At 43.3% G+C, this 16,354-nt stretch overlaps 1 protein-coding gene across 3 annotated transcripts in view; it reads right to left on the minus strand.

Moving 5' to 3' along the window:
- Positions 1 to 16,354, minus strand: part of SPATS2L (spermatogenesis associated serine rich 2 like) — a 96,278-nt gene that overhangs the window by 57,100 nt on the left and 22,824 nt on the right. The window contains exon 2 of one of the 3 annotated variants that reach the window (XM_068137938.1): positions 16,123 to 16,190. The exons of 1 other annotated variant lie outside the window; for it this stretch is intronic. The gene's annotated coding sequence lies outside the window, so the exon portion shown is untranslated. Of the gene's footprint in view, positions 1 to 16,119; positions 16,191 to 16,354 lie in introns of all 3 variants that reach the window. One more of the 3 variants, XM_068137937.1, reaches the window with a different exon arrangement.

Genomic DNA, 16,354 nt, shown 5'->3' on the forward strand with positions numbered 1-16,354 from the left:
GTGTCGAAGGCCTTGCCCAGGACCAGATAAACGACGTATAAAGCATGTTTTTACCATGTATGATCACTGGGATTAATTTGAGACCTCTCAATCTAGGTTGCCTCAAAGATACTAATCAAATAATTCAAATTTCCAGTGAATTTGCTGATTAAACTCTCTTATAGAATCACAGAATTGTCAGGGCTGGAAGGGACCTCAGGGATAATCTAGTTCCAACCCCACTGCCATGGGCTGGGACACCTCACTCTAGATCAGGTTGCCCAGAGCCACATCCAGCCTGGCCTTAAAGACTCCAGGGATACAGCTTCTACCACCTTCCTGTGCAACCTGTTCCAGTGTCTCACCACCCTTATGCTGAAAAATTTCTTCCTAACATCCTATCTGAATCCCCTCACTTCTAGTTCTGTTCCATTCCTCCTAGTTCTATCACTACCTGACACCCTAAAAAGTCACAAACCAGCTTCCTTGTAGGCCCCCTTAAGATACTGGAAGGCCACAATAAGGTCTCCTCGGAGCTGTCTCTTCTCCTGGCTGAGGAGCCCCAACTCTCTCAGTCTGTCTCCATGCCATCCCTTAGAGCATCTACACCCACTTAGTCTTTGTAGCAACGGTCTGACTCAGTTTAAACTGTTGGTTTAATCTCAGTTTAACACATCAAAACTCCACACAATGCCATGCCAGATCTGACTTGCCTCATCTTTGCTGCATGCTCCAGGTATTGTCATGATTACAGTTTTCCACTGATGAATGTGATGCTGATTCAGCAACTACAGGCTGCTTCAAGAAAACTTGGCAAGCCACAAAAAACATACCCTTGGTTTCTCTCTCCACTCCCCATCCCCCCTTTAAAGATCAAAAACCATGAGATTCCCAGCTTTTACAAATAGACTTGCTCCTCTACACTTCAGATTCTTCATTAATATGCATATTGCAGCTGTCAAAATGAAGATGCTAAAACTGAGCTGGAGCTATTTTTCATTCACCTTCTCCAAGGACAGATAATTGAAATAACCTGCATAAAACACTTGCTCATTTATATAACACAGTCCAGCACTACTTGTTACATAAAACATAAAGGATGCACACAAAAGGAAAAGGTCAGCATTGCACTAATTTATAAAAATATCTTTTGTAGCTGCACTCAGTTAATAGCTGATCAGTTTAGTTTTCCTCATTGCAGCACAAATTGATTTATTGAATTAACTGCTATTTTCATCTTGTACTGAACAATTACTTCACTTCCAACCCCGTAACAACAGATTAATGTTATGAACGAATAATTCTATCAACAGAATAGTCCTGCTGAAGTTTAGAAGCTCTATCTGCTGACCTGAATCTAAATTTGAGCTACTGCATTCTCATCCTGTATTCTGCAGAGAATCTTCTTTCTGCCTGAGTTACAGAGCATCATAGTATGACCCTCGACCGAGCAACTTAAGTTCACAATTTTGTCACCCAAATATGTTAATGAAGCAGATCAGTGTTAGAATGTGTCATTTTTATTGTTGATGTTAATTAAGGACCATTTACTCATTCCCAAACAGTTCAGTCAAAACCCGCAGCTCCAAAAAGCCACCATGCAAGGTAAAGGCAGAAAACAAGCAATAACAAGAAGGCTGGGGAGGGACTTCTCAGGATCTCAGGTAGTGATAGGACTAGGGGGAATGGAATGAAGCTGGAGATGATGAGATTCAGGCTGGATGTGAGGAGGAAGTTCTTCACCATGAGAGTGGTGAAGCCCTGGAATGGGTTGTCCAGGGAGGTGGCTGGGGCCCATCCCTGGAGGTGTTTAAGATCAGGCTGGATGAGGCTCTGTCCAGCCTGATCTAGTGAGGGGTGTCCCTGCCCACGGCAGGAGGGTTGGAACTAGATGATCCTTGTGGTCCCTTCCAACCTTGACTGATACTATGAATAATAATTTTAGAGCCTACTTTAAGAAAGGAGATGGAGATGTTAAGTATCTAAGCAGGTTGTGGCAGCCTGCACTATGTTTTCATCTTCTGCATTCGTCTACAGAATTTAATCTTTTAAATGTGATTCTTATCTATCCATATGTATCATACTACATGGTCTTTCTTATCTGCAGACTTCCACATGTGCTAGGTAAAGACAAACCAGGAGAAATGCAACACATGTGGCCTCCATTCCATATCTGACTTTGACTTTCATTGTAAAAGAGATGCTACCACAGAGTTGCATATGAAGGGTGGGATGAACACCTTTTCTGATGCAGTTTTAAGCTAGTATTATTGTATTAGAAAGAGTGACAAAACTGCAAGAGTGGGATTCCAAAATTCAAGTATTTAAGAAACAAATTCTTCTGGTTTTCAGTCAGATTTTACTTAGATGGCAGAAGAAAAAATCACCTCATTGGGTAAAATTCCCCCTCTACTCAGCCCTGGTGAGACCCCACCTGGAGTACTGTGTCCAGTTCTGGAGCCCCTATTACAAGAGGGATGTGGAGGTGCTGGAACGAGTCCAGAGAAGGGCCACAAGGATGATCAGAGGGCTGGAGCACCTCTCCTATGAGGACAGACTGAAGGAGTTGGGGCTGTTCAGTCTGCAGAAGAGAAGGCTCCGAGATGACCTAATTGTGGCCTTCCAGTATCTGAAGGGGGCCTACAGGAAGGCTGGGGAAGGACTTCTCAGGATCTCAGGTAGTGATAGGACTAGGGGGAATGGAATGAAGCTGGAGGTGAGGAGATTCAGGCTGGATGTGAGGAGGAGGTTCTTCACCATGAGAGTGGTGAGACCCTGGAATGGGTTGTCCAGGGAGGTGGTCGGGGCCCTGTCCCTGGGGGTGTTTAAGAGCAGGCTGGATGAGGCTCTGTCCAGCCTGATCTAGTGTGGGGTGTCCCTGCCCATGGCAGGGGGGTTGGAACTGGATGATCTTTGTGGTCCCTTCCAACCCTGAATGAAACTATGAAACTATGAAAATGCCAAACAGTAGTGTACATAAGAGGGACATGGAAATGCTGGAGGGCCACAAACATGATCAGAGGTCTGGAGCACCTCCTCTATGGGGACAGGCTGAAGAAGTTGGGGCTGTTCAGCCTGAAGAAGAGAAGGCTTTGGGGAGATATTAGAGCAGCCTCCCAGTACCCGAAAGGGGCCTACAAGAAAGCTGAGGTGGGACCGTTTACAAAAGCTTGTAGTGACAGGACAAGAGGGAATGAATTAAAGCTTGAGGAGGGCAGATTTAGACTGGAGATCAGGAAGAAATTCTTTCCAGTGAGGGTGGTAAGACACCAAATAGGTTGCCCAGGGAGACCCTTGACCAACCTGGTCTAAGTAGAAGGTGCCCTTGCCCATGGCAGGGGGGTTGGAACTAGGTGATCTTTAAGGTCTCTTCCAACCTAAACCATTTTATCAATCTATGAATCTATATGATTGTTAGCTACAATAATTAGTGTCCTTAGTCGTGCACAGAGCCCTGCCACTGTAGTTGCAAAACTACTACAGATAACACGAGAACTTGACACTTGCCTTTCCCGTCTTGAGATTAGCAATGGCTACAATTCTTTATTTGCTGAACTCTAGCATCTAAATTTTAAAATACATGCATAAACATAATCAGTGTCAAAGGCATCTAGGACATATTAGCAAGTGTCCTCCCAGCTGCCCTTTTAGCCTTCTGTGTCATTATAAACACCAGCTAGTAAAAGCAAGGTAATGTGCACTTAACACAGAACTGCTATTTTGCCAGTGCTGCTTTCTGCCTTTCCAAAGGCTGCAGCCAGAAATGGTGCATGCCATCCCTTTTGTGTTTCCTGATCTTCAGAAGTCTGAGAATAGCCACTTCAGGCTAGTTAAGTGCCTCTGGGTAAGTCTGATGGCATCTGAAGCCTTCAGTGTCCTTTTCAGTATTCTTTCCTCCTGCTCTGGCAGATGGGTTGGACTAGAGGATCTTTCAAGATCCCTTACAACCCCTGACACTCTGTGATTCTTTAAATGCCTGCATAAACATATGTACAGGAGTGCAAACACATTCCAGAGTACTCCACATCTGCATCTGCAGAGCCCAGACCCACAAAACTCCCCTGGTCAAGCTCATCTCAACCACAGAAAGCAGCTGTTGCTTCTACACTCTCCCTTCTGCTCTCAATCTAATGCAGGCTCATTCCCTGATGGTCACCACACTGCCTGAAAGCTACTGGCTGCAGAGCCAACAACAGGATGCAGGAAATAAAATGCCTCACTGATTCCACATGTAGGTCTGGATTCCTACAGAAAAGAGGCTTCTGCTCCCCTCATTGTTTATCACTTCCTCCTTGAGGATCTGTGAAAACAGTGACAGTACGCACTGAGAAAGAAGCAGATGTCTCAGACCTACAGCCTTGCAGTCTCCTTGCTTGAAAATAAACAGGAGAAGTCTGGTAAATATATAGTGGTGCATCAGGAACTCACATTATTTAATACTAACAAAATCCACACCCGTGAGACCATGGGACCTATGCACTATAAAGACAAAAGGGAAAGACATCAGAGTGGGACATGAGAGGAGTAACAGCCCTGTTACTGTTTCTGCACCTGGGTCAGTGTCCTTTGAAGCCTGTCTTTTATCCTTCTCAGATTTCTGTCAAGAGCATAAATGGTTCTAAGCAGACATCATAGTGATGCTGTGATGTCCAGTGTCACAAGATAGTTAAGGAGCAGTAAGTTCCATGCCTCATTCTGATATAGCACATTGCTCTTGGATCTTGCTGCCTTTGGTCAGGCATTGGAACAGGCTGCCCAGGGAAGTGGCAGAGTCACTGTCCCTGGAGATACTAAAAAAAAGCCAAAAACATGTAGACATGGCACTTCAGGACACGGTTTAGTGGCCAGGGTGGCATTAGGTCAAAGGTTGGTCGCAATCTCAGAAATCTTTTCAAACTGAAACAATTCTATGATTCTGTGGTTATGCTCTCTTCCTCCTAAGCAGAGACAACAGGGTCAGTAAAACCCAGGGAGTATGTGTGCTTCTCTCCTGCCAGCTAGCTCACTTTCCTCTTCCAATCCCAGGGCATGAACAAAGCTCCAGGCCGATGTGGGCTCCATGTGACAACTGCCACCAGGGTTAGCATCCTAGAGATATGCAAGTGTAAGAATCTGCTAATTTTTATAGAATGTACCTTCTGTTGGGAAGGATCCAACTGTATTTCCATGATTAACATAACTGGCATCTAAACAATGCAGACTAAAAAACCAACAGACAAAAAAAAAAAAAATCAAGAAAGTATAGATTTTGGTACCTTCAGATTCAGCCCTTCCACAGCAAATACTGTTCAAAGCTCAAACACAGTGTAAGTGGCATCACACTGCAGTAGAATAAATCAAAGTGATTCTTAGAGTCTCCAGCTCACAAGGACAGAAAATTCAGAACAGCCGCCAAACCCAGACAGCTGCAAATCTGACACCTGCACTTGCAATAATGACTAAAAAGGCAGTGAGTGGTAACATCTCCCTGATCTTTTTTCCTGTGCACTCCTTCCAAGAATTTTAGCCTAAGGTTCAACAACACCAAACTACTTTTCTTTCTACTAAAGCTTCAGACTGAATTCTAAAGCCATCTTTGCAACCTCCTTGTGTTTTCCCATCGTAAAATGCAGTCCCTACTCTTACTGTACGTGTAACAAAACAAGGAGGAACTCTGCCATATGAGACACCTGTACACAACATGGACAAAAGGCCAGCTCTGCATTAATTACAGCCAATTACTGGAATGAAGAATTGGGTCATAGAAGGGCACACACAAGTCCAGTGTAGAGCAACCTATCGATGTCACAACAGGTGGGTACCAGCACAAAGCAGATACTCTTAACTGCTGGTTGTATCTACTGAACTACAAAAATACACTATGACACTGAAATATGATCAGCCAGGAAGTCTCCAAACCATTTTTGGTTTCAGAGTAGGAAATTAGCAGTTCATTAAAATGAGGAGTCCTGTTCTGTAAATCAATTCAAACAATATGAAACAGCTTAAAAGGAAGTGACTGAAAAAAACTCATCCTAAAAGCCCAGTGATGAGGAAAATGTCTCTACCCTACAGATACTGAAGATCCAGTGTCTGTTACAAACCAGCCTCCTGCTACACTACAAGTGTGCTTTAAGCCCTTGGCTATCCTTAAGAGCAGAAGGGAATTTCTCTAAATATTTTTCATCTTCCCCTCAAACCCATCTATTAGTTCCCTAGAATCAGTCACTCTGACTCAGCAGAAACTGAAGATGCCCAGCATTTCCAAGTTTACTCCATATATCTCACCAGCAGGTCTGAGCCAAATTCAGAATAGCTGGATTCAGCCACGTGGCCAAGTAAAAAGGTCCTCTCTGCAATGCATGAGGGAGAGGTGGGGAATCCGGAAAGAAAATTTCAGACTGAGAAAACTTGCTTTCCATAGCAATGCTTGCCAAAATAACATCAGCATCTTGCTGTTCCTCAAGTGCTTGAAAGAACCTTGCTAAACATAAAGAGGAATGAAATAGCAGAACACAATCCATTCAAATTTTGCACTCTCATGAACCTCCTGCGAAACAAAGCCAGAAAGTTAAATACCTCGTTTGTAAAAACAGAAAGTATCTCCCAAGTCATTCTTGTCAGCAGTTTGAGTTATTAAAATTCATTTACATTGCCTCATATTTCACCTCAGAACTGCATGCAAGAGACAGTGTCAGTTCATTTGCTTCTGTAATTGCCTAAATGGGGAGCTCTAGGAGTATGGCATGGGAATGCTAACACCAAAAGGTGCAGAATAGTAGTACACCTAGCAGTACATCTTGCTTCAACCACAGTGGTTTCTCTAAAGAATAAGAGCAGAAGGAGAAAAGTGACTACCAGGAAGTGTTCCAATTCACACTGGTGTGGCAATGCCAGCAACGAGCAGTGTGAGCAATCTGGCAGTGCAGGCCTAGAGCCTGACAGGGTGCTAGGCCATGCTCAGCATAAGTGCAGAGCCAGCTAGCAGTGTAGCAAAACAGTGCTGTGCCTGCAGCATGTAACTAAAACAAGATACTGGTAGCTATAAACATAGAAAGTTATCTTGGGACAACAGGACATGCACCTGCATCAACAAACCTTGCGTATCGTTAGCAGTTGGACCAATAATCTATAATAGTGCGATGTGTGGTCACTCAGAGGGAACCAATGGAGCTATGCCAATGAGGCTCTCCGAGTTTATATAAGGTGTAGAAGTTCCCTTGCTATGCACTTCTGCCTTTCCTTTCTCTTCTTCTTCTACACTTTTCTTTACTGTGCTATACTTGCACCATAGGCCTGCACCACAGGCCTGCAACACTGGAACAATAAAGGAACAATACTCAATCATATTGGTCAGCTGTATTGACTCCAATCTCCATCCATATACTGGTTTAGATGTTAAGAAACAAAATTCTCACAAGGAATCAAACTTCTACCAGCAGACTAGTATGGTGTAATTGTGAATAATAAATTCTCAAAACCTAGGAGTAAATCTCAAGTTCAAAGTCCTGGAAATATTCACATTTCAGCCTTCTTTTACTAGGAGTTCCAACACCACATCAGTTTTCCTTTTCACTCAGGCATCACTGTTGAGGTGGAACTTCCAGCATTCCAGATTGTACACATTGTTCCTTGTCCTATTACTGGGCACAACCAAAAGGAGGCTGGCACCCACATCCTGAAACCCATCTCTCAGATATTTATAGATGTTGATAAGATCTCCTCTCAGCTTTCTCTTCTCTAGACTAAACAGCCTCAGTTCTCTCAGTCTTTCCTCATAGGAGAGATGAATGTTCAAGTTCCCCAATCATCCTCATAGATCTCTGTTGGACTCTCTCCAGTAGATCCCTGTCTCTTGTGCACTGAGAAGCCCAAAACTGGACACAGTATTCCAGGCGTGGTCTCACCAGGGCAGAGTTGGCAAGTTTATGGTGAGCTTGAGGAAGGAAAGAACTATACCAAAGCTCTGAAAGAGCTCCCTAAAAGTGCTTTTGATGAAAACTGATAAAGCCAGACACTCAACTGGAGGCAAGACAGACCTAAAGAAGCACTAATGCAGCTAGGCCTCAGGTGACTAACGTATGTTCAAAGCATCTGTAAGTATACTTTGAGTCAGGAAGCTTATGCAAATGCTTGAAGGCGAAGATTTGATTTAAATTTGCCAGAGAAATTGGAACCTTTTGAAACTGAACACTGAAACTGAAATGCAGCCATTCACTTTCTAGGGCCAAGACACCTCACATAGGTCCTTGGAAAAGATGCAAGTTCTTCCCTGAATGGCATTTTAAATGTTTTACTAAATTATTTTCTCAGCCTGGAGAAGAGAAGGCTCTGGGGAGACCTAATAGCAGCCTTCCAGTACCTGAAGGGGTCCTACAAGAAAGCTGCAAAGGGATTGTTTCCTAAGGCCTGCAGTGATAGGACAACGGGCAATGGTTTGAAATTAGAGCAGGTTTAAATGGGATGTGAGGAACAAGTTCTTCACCATTAGGGTGGTGAAACTCTGCAACAGGTTGCGCAGGGAGCATTGAAGCTCCATGCCCTGAGATATTCAAGGTCAGGCTTGACAAGACTCTGAGCAACCTGATCTAGTGAAGGATGTCCCTGCTGACTGCAGCAGGGTTGGACTACTTCACCTTCGGAGGTCCCTTCCAACCCAAACCATTCTATGGTTCATTCTAGGTATGTGTGTGTGTACACAAAATGCGCATATACAAAACCTCTAAGAAATGCTGATGTACACCCACAATAGACAGACACTGCCCCGGCACTACTCCTCTGCTAACAGTACCCGGGGTCACACATTACAGAGGCAGCAACACCACCAGCTTCCTGGTATGCTCAATTTTACAACTGCTAGCTTCCCCTTTTCCCCCATTTTCCTACCCTCCAGGAAAACATTGCTTTTCCCTGTTAAAAAATGGTATTCCTGGAAACAACAACAGCAGCATATCAATAAGTTAATCTATAATTACTTATTGTTCATACAGTCCTTCAACCTAATTGCTATTAGACATTGAAATAAATGCTTAATACTGTATTTACTGTACCTTGAACTGCACTTTTTCAGACAGAAAAAAAGAGAACAAAAAACTCCAAAATACAAATAAAAACCAAACAAACTACACCAAAAAAACCCAAACAACAAACAAACAAGAAACCAACTATTGTTTTCAGGTGAAACACTACTAGTGTTTCATACTAGTAGTGACAGACTTGGTGGAGTAGGCAAATGGCTGGACTTGATGATCTCAGAGGTGCTTTCCAGCCTGGATGGTCCTATGATACTCAGGTACATCACAATTAAGTGCAGAAATTCAGTCAATCAACACAAACTGTGTACTGTCAAAAAGATGCAAAGGTCTTAACCGGTCTCCCCACAGTCAGGAGAAAATGCCAGAAAACTCTTCAGCTTCTGAATGTCAAGAACATTTGCAATGTTGCCTGATATGCATGAACTGGGGCCTTTGTTTAGCCAGGAACATAAGAAACTTTAAAAAACCAACAAGCAAAACTCCAACCCCCCTAACACTTCTTAACTTGGCAAGGGCAATCCAGACAAAGAAAGCTGTTTGACTAGCCAAGGAAATGAACACAGCAAATGGAATGGTTTTATCAGTGGAATAAGAAGAAAGTAGTTTGCTCATCTCCTGAGGAACATTCTGAAGAAAATCTGTGTATGCTTTATTTTGAAGGTACTTTTCTAGGAGACAGTTAAGATCCCTGCAAACAAGCATTTAACATCACTTTGTAACATACTCTCTGCTCCACTAAACCTTGTGTTCAGCAGTATCAAGTAAAGCTCTCATTTCCAGTTGCCAGCAATGCCCTACCTGTTGAGAATGCCAGAATGCTGAAGGATGTCATACCCACTGCTCCTGGCCAAATGTGGGAGACCAGCAGGTGCCAGGTAAGTGGCAGGCTTTGTCCAGGAACTTCAAAACTGTCCTAACTGCTAAATTGCTCTTCCCACTGCTCTTAATTAGCAACACAACAATAGTATTTACAAGCTCCTATATATTGCATGTAGGCATTATCAAAGAAACTGTGCCAGTTAACAGAATTACCACACTTAAGCAAATCAAATTCTCAGTATCTCAACTTATTATAACCATCCCGGGCTGGCCAGGAATTTTTCAACAGGGGTTTTGTTGGGGTAGGTGGAGTTACTTCATAACTAGAACATTTCTAAACATCTGCTGAACAAGGCTTCTCCAAAAACCTAATGGAATTTTCTGAGAGCCAGTTGTTCTCCAGCAGAGAGCCCAGATTACAGCAAACCTCGGGAGAAAGCAAAGTTCAGCCTATCAAATCAGGAAGTTACTGTGGGTGTGCAGTCACAGAAGAGCTGACCACAGCATCAAGTATGGCTTTTTATCAGTTGTGCCCTTCCCTCACTCCCTGAGAGCCACCCCAAGTAAGGGTGAAGGTGACTACTAACTTTAAGTGCCTGCCTATATTTTCATAAAACCATGCACAAAGTCATTGTTCTCATTCACAGAAAGCAGCTCTGGCAGTCACACATACAGCTTTCTAACTGCAGACTGAACACACAGTTGAACTGCCACAAAGTCCTGTCTCCAATTTAGCCACACGCCAAAGTGTTGCAGGGCTGGCTCGGCAGGCAGCAGGTGTGAGCTGCCAGCAGATCCTGTGGTTAACAGAGCTCTGTCGCTGGCATCCACAGAAGCAACAATCTTGGCTGAATAATTGCTCAACATTTGGATTTTTCTCTCATGAATGAAAAGGGGAGGAAAAAACAAAACAAAACAAAACAAGACCCACATCTAAGAAGCAATTTACACAGGAGATGGTTTGGGTTGGAAGGCACCTCAAACATCATCTAGTTCCCAGCAATACTGGCATGGGTAAAGCTGTTCCAAAAGCTGACCTTCATCCATCATTATGTTTCCAGGGGTTCTGCTTATTATCTGAGACTACGAAGTCTAGCCACCTTGCTCCCAATCAGAGCACAGCAAACAGAGGATGATTTGGCTCTGTTTAAACTTTCTGAACTGAGCAGTTGGAGGGAAAACAGAGTTATTTCACCATTTTAATCCCACATACTCCTTGCTTTTGGACAGGACACAAATTACTGCCTTGGTCCTCCATTATAGCAGAAAACCATCCTATTGCCTCAGAGAAGGTGAGCACTCCTCTGCTGCTGAGGAAAAAGCTACCCACAATTCTTCCCATCTACTTTGACTACTTGCTCCATAGAGAACACAAAAATCCAGTCACTGGTGAAGAAAGCTCCTTGCAGTGATCATGAACCTGTACAGCATGCACCCTTTCAAAACATACTGGAAGAAGGCAGTTCTGTCTGGCCTTCACTGTAGGCTGTTTTTTAGTTACCATATTGACTTTCCCCTGTCTTTCACAGAATGATAGGGCTTAAAAGGGACCTGTGGAGATGATCTAGACTAACTCCCCTGCCAGAGCAGGCTGAGCAGGACAGTGCCCAGGGAGGTTTTGAATGACTCTAGAGATGGAGACTCCACCACCCCTCTGGGCAGCCTGTTTCAGTGTTCTACCACCCTCAACTTAAAGAAGTGCCTCCTCATGTTTAGATGGAACTTTCTGTGCTCAAGTTTGTGCCTGTTAACTCTTGTCACTGGGCACCACTGGAAACAGACTGGCCCCATCCTTGAAGCATTTATAAGCATTGATTAGATCCCCTCTCAGTCTTCTCTTCTCCAAGATAAAAAGATCCAAGATTCTCAGCATTTCTTCATAAAAGAGACTTCTAGTCCCCTAATTATCTTTGTAGCCCTTTGCTGTACCCTCTCAAGCAGTTCCCTCAGGTCCTTTCTTGATCTGGGGAGCCCAGAACTGGATACAATACTCCAGATGAGGCCTCACCAGGGCAGAGTAGAGGGGGAGAAGAACCTTCCTCAACCTGCTGGACACACAGTTCTTCATGTACCCCAGGAATCATTGGCCTCCTTGGCCACAGGGACACATTTCTGGCTCATGGTCAACCTGCTATCCACCAGTACTCCCAGGGCTTTTTCCATATGGCTGCTTTCCAGCAGGTTAGCCCCTAACCTGGTGCAAGGGGTTATTCCTCCTCTATGCTTGTTCTTGTTGAATTTCATGAGGTTACTCTTTGCTCAACTCTCCAGCCTGTCTAGGTCGTGCTGGGTGGCAGCACAGCCTGATGGTGTGTCAGCCACCCCTCCCAGTTTTGTGTCATCAGCAAACTTATTGAGGGTCCTCTCTGTCCCTTCATCCAGGTCATTGATGAATATGTAGAACAGGTCTGGACCCAGTACTGACCCCAGGGGAGCACTTGTTACAACCCTGAGGCTCGGTGCTTCCATTTTCAATCCATCCCAATCTAACCCACATTTCCTAAGCTTGCCTGTGAGGATGCTCTGGAAAGCATTCAAGGAAATCTTCATTAAAAACAGGGCTTCAGTATTGCAAAGCCATGAGAAACTGCCTGACACTTTTATGAAGACACTGAAGTTCCAGTTTTACTGTGCTTACTGCATGACCCACCTAGAAATGGATAGCACTGACTCATAAATTCACTATGAGGTTTGAAGAGGGCCATCTCAAACCCTTACAGTCAGACTGGTCACACTGCTATACATTCTCCAAAGCCTCTGTAATGCTTTTCACCACCACAAACAAACGTTTATCCACCTTAACATGAACAGAAGTGGAACAACACACTCCAAACATCCTAAAAAGAAAGAATCTCTTCAAGAACTCAAGATTGTGCTTCAACCTCAATGATTTCCTCAGAAGATTCTGTGAAAGCACAACCTGCTTTCAGTTTCAGGCTTTAATATTGATCTAAGTGATCAGTGATATCTAATCTGAACTATTTGCATCACAGCTGTCAGTTACTTTTTTGTTGACATCAGCACACAATGAAAAGAGTTGCAGGGAAGGACAGGGACACTGACAATAAAGCAACTCACTGACTTTTTTGTTCAGGCACGAACTAAAGTTTGGTTCCTACTTCAGATCTCTTTTGTTTTTCAACAGCCTAAGATAACCACATAGTTCTGATTCTTAATGTTTTAATTTTTAAAGCATTCTAGCTGTACAGATTAACAATAAACTATGATAAATGCAGAAATGCCATCTCAGGAGACTTGTAGAGTGGATTGTTCTCAAGCATAAATGTACATAAGCATACAGACAGTAACAAGATGCACCCATAGAGAATTATAGGACCAGCCATTTTTGATATAATTTTCCCAGTGTCAACATCTGACATTCCTTTAGAACTGCTCTTGCAGAAAAGTCAGCTTGAACACACAGCCCCTATTTGGAAAAGCACTGAAGTGTTACTGCATCTGTGAAACTTCAATGTTTTCAGACATTTTCAGAGAAAAACAAACTTCAGCATGTACTTGGGGTCTTTCTGAATCGTTTCAGAAGTGCCTGTGACACTAACGAAAACATCACATTGGCATGTGCAAGAAAGCGTTTTTAAAACAAGAAGCATATTTGTTCTTCTGATAATTCATTTAGTTCTACATTACAAAGCAAGAAAGCAAATCAGGTCTGAGTGGGATGGAGTTAGTATTCTTCACAGCAGCCCAGATGGTGCTGTTTTGGATGTGTGGCTACCACAGTGCTGATAATACATCAGTGTTTTGGCTACTGCTGAGCTCTGTTTGTACCCTGCCAAGGCCTTCTCTCTCTTTCCCACTACACCCCCACAGCCAGAAGGCACCATGAGGGTGGGCAGGAGGCTGGCCCGGGACACAGGTAGACAGCTGGTTCAGACTGGCCAGAGGGATTGTTCAGACATGCTTAGACACTGGTTGGGTATTGGTCTGCTTTACTTGTTTTTCCCCCTCCCTCTTTTCTTCACCCATTAAATTATATTTTAATCAAAACTCAAGAGTTCTCTGGATTTTGCTCTTCCTTTTTTCTCCCTGTGTCCCACTGTGGAGAGCTGGTGAGAGAGTTATAAAGCAGCTGTGTGGGTGCTTGGATGCTGGCCAGGGTAAACCCAGCACAGCAAGTCATACGGAAAGCCCATTCCAGATTGGTGCACAATACCCTTGTCAGATGTTCTGATGTAGAACTTGCCCCAACATTCACTCTCTACAGTATTCTTTCTGTGGATATTAGTATGGCACTTTACATCCAAATAACTGAGCTGTGTATAATCCTCAGCACAGCTCTACTGTCTTGGGAAGCATTTATTATTATCATCTTACTGATGTGTGAGAGATGGAGAGAGACTACATGAAAAGACTTTCACAGCTGATTAAAAGCTGAATAAAACTTTTGGCCTCATTTCCAGGGAGAACTTTTACACACACTACCCATCTCTTAATACCAACCTAACCATTTTGTGGAGCTGAAAAATCAGCCCTTTAACAAACCTGAGGGCTCTATTGACCTCCCTGCTACTGCACCTCTAAGCACATGATTTGGTTCACAAATCCGGTCCTTCACTAACAAGCCAGCAAAGAGACATTATTCTGATGTGGAAGACCAAGTACAGCTGAAAAACTACCATTTTTTCACTGAATTCACTAAATGGTAGCACTTCTCTTCTGAGAAATCCTTGTGCTATGTAACATTGCTGGCAAGGGTGAAGATGCTTCCAAGATATCTTGCTCTCTAGGCAGGCCATCTGTTTGAGAGCTCAAGGTCTGGTCAGGAACTGACCTGATGATTCACTTGGTTGTAGTAAATAGAGCTCATAGCCAGACAAGTAATATTTCATCACGTACTTGGCCATGCTTGGGATCAGCAGATGTGCAAGAGCCACTTTGGGCACCCATATCTTCCCCCCCCCCCCCTTCTTTCCTCTGAGACACAACTCACTGCTATTGACTATAGTGTGCTAAACTGTTAACTAGCAGATTCCATTCAGCCACTCCCTGAAAAATTTCAAAGCCACAAGTTTTGGAATTTTGCCATGTAGCACTCTGTGTGGAGGAGGAAAAAAAAAAAAGACAAAATGAAATCCTTAAGAAACAGTGTAACTGCCCTCCATCAAAAAAACAGGGTGCCTGCAGAGAATAACAGCTTCAAATGTGCCCTGCTTCTCCTGCCCGGTTAGTACAATGTCTGGGCATTTCATGAGCCTCCATACCCAGTCTATTACTATCCTGAGAGCCATGGTCATGTGCAGGAGTACTGTTCTCTCATTTTACAAATGTAAAATTGAGGAATGAAGTGACTCACTGAAGATTTCTCAGGAAATACAGATGTCCTAAGCTGCCAGCAAATGGGAGAATCTTAAAGATACTTGAAAAGGTGGTCATCTCCATAAGAATTACACAGAACAATGAGATAATTATCCCACTCGGTAGACTGAGGCTTGGACCAGACTTAGCTTATGCTTTCGTAACATGCTGGACAGAAAGAAACTGCCTACTTTCATACACAACAGCAAATGTTAAACAATTTTCTTTTTTAAAGTGACCCAAAAATTGGGTTCAGACCACCTCTAAACTGAGGCAGCAATCCCATTTCTCAGTTTTGCAGTCTATAGGTTTGCCTCATTTCTTTTTTTCTTATTCTGAAGCTGCCCTTTCCTACCACTCTCTGAATATCACCTTGAACTACACTTAGTGCAAGACAATTTCAAAACACTAGTTCAGCAGATCTTTCAGTTGCAAACCACGATACAGCTTTACAGTAGTTCAAACCAAAACATGAGCAGAAGCAGAAGGACAGTGCTAGTGTGAGCTGATAAACTTTAGGACCCAGAGAAAGATGATAAAGGAATGAAATGTGTCTGGTATGGTGAAAGATAGACTCTACAGACAAAACAGGAACCAAAGCAGCTTCTGAGATCTGGAAGAAGGCTGCACTGCTATGGCAAAGGAAGCCCCCGAAGTTCTTGCCTTGTTCTCACACTGATAGACTTACAAATAAAGCACCTTCCTGTTTGTTATCTATCACACAGAGGTGTGATGTGACAGCAGGCACAATTAGCCACTAATCTGCGTTCTTGGGAGAAGTCAAAGCTACAAAGTAAAGAATTTCTAAAGCACTATTTTACTAGCTGTTGCATTTGTATTATCTTTTTTCCCCCCAGGGATCACTGTGGCATGTGGCTCTATGATCAGTTTTAGCAGGACAGCTCAAAAAGCCTGTTACATGAAGTACAGGTTGAAAGTGTGAGTTACAAGTTTCTGAATGTTGCCAAGACAGACATAAAAGTGATCCTACCACTGTGAATAGCTCCAGTTTCTGTTCTGATTTTTCTGTCTTCTCCAATACTGTGTCTCCTGAAAAACTGGCTGGAAGGTAAAAAGAAAGCAAAAAGTTAATTTGCTTGATTTAGTTTACTGCTTTCTTCTTACAGGAGATATTTGTGAAATAACATCCCTCACCCCCTTCATGTTCTGGTCAACACGTGGGCGTGCTGATAGATGCCCTACGCAGTTTTTACAGGGCTTATCTT

Source organism: Melanerpes formicivorus, unplaced genomic scaffold (genome assembly GCF_026170545.1).
Source record: "Melanerpes formicivorus ecotype bairdi unplaced genomic scaffold, bMelFor1.0.p_v2 SCAF_5, whole genome shotgun sequence".
NCBI classification, from domain to species: Eukaryota; Metazoa; Chordata; class Aves; order Piciformes; family Picidae; genus Melanerpes; species Melanerpes formicivorus.